Raw genomic sequence first — 599 nt, 5'->3', positions numbered from 1 at the left:
GAGAAGTGTGCTCAGCCCCCTGCAGGAGAGGAAGGAGAGGCCGCTTGCTCCTCCTCTTCCGTTTCGGGGGAAGGTCCCTCAACCTCCACTGGTGCTGGCACTCCCCAGGCACCTCAGGGTGCCCCAGCCACCACCAGTGCGGCTGCACGAGCTTCAGGTGAAAGTGCTGCCGTAAAAGCCAAAGGCCATGTTAGGAAAAGTAAAAATTCCTCCCAGATCTCAACTTCCAATGAGATCTGTGGCCTAGATCTTATAAGTAAGAAGGTGATTCTGTTGGTAGAGTACCTGCTGTATCAATATACAGCGAAAGAGCCCATTAAAAAGGGAGACATGCTGAAGATCATCCACAAATGGTACAGAAAGGACTTCCCTGAGATCCTCAAGAAAGTCTCTGAGCACATGGATATGGTCCATGGCCTAGAACTGAAAGAAGTCAAGCCCAACGGTAACTACTACACTCTTGTGGATAGTCAAGATGACACCAGCAGTGGGAATCTGGGCAGCGGCTTCAGATTTCCTAACAAAGGGATCCTGATGCCTGTCCTGGCTGTGATCTTCTTGAATGGCAACCGCACCTCTGAGGAGGAGATGTGGGAATT

Source organism: Myotis davidii, unplaced genomic scaffold (assembly GCF_000327345.1).
Source record: "Myotis davidii unplaced genomic scaffold, ASM32734v1 scaffold1934, whole genome shotgun sequence".
In the NCBI taxonomy this organism is placed as follows: Eukaryota; Metazoa; Chordata; class Mammalia; order Chiroptera; family Vespertilionidae; genus Myotis; species Myotis davidii.
The sequence above is the reverse complement of the archived record's forward strand: the minus strand, read 5'-3'. Positions refer to the sequence as shown.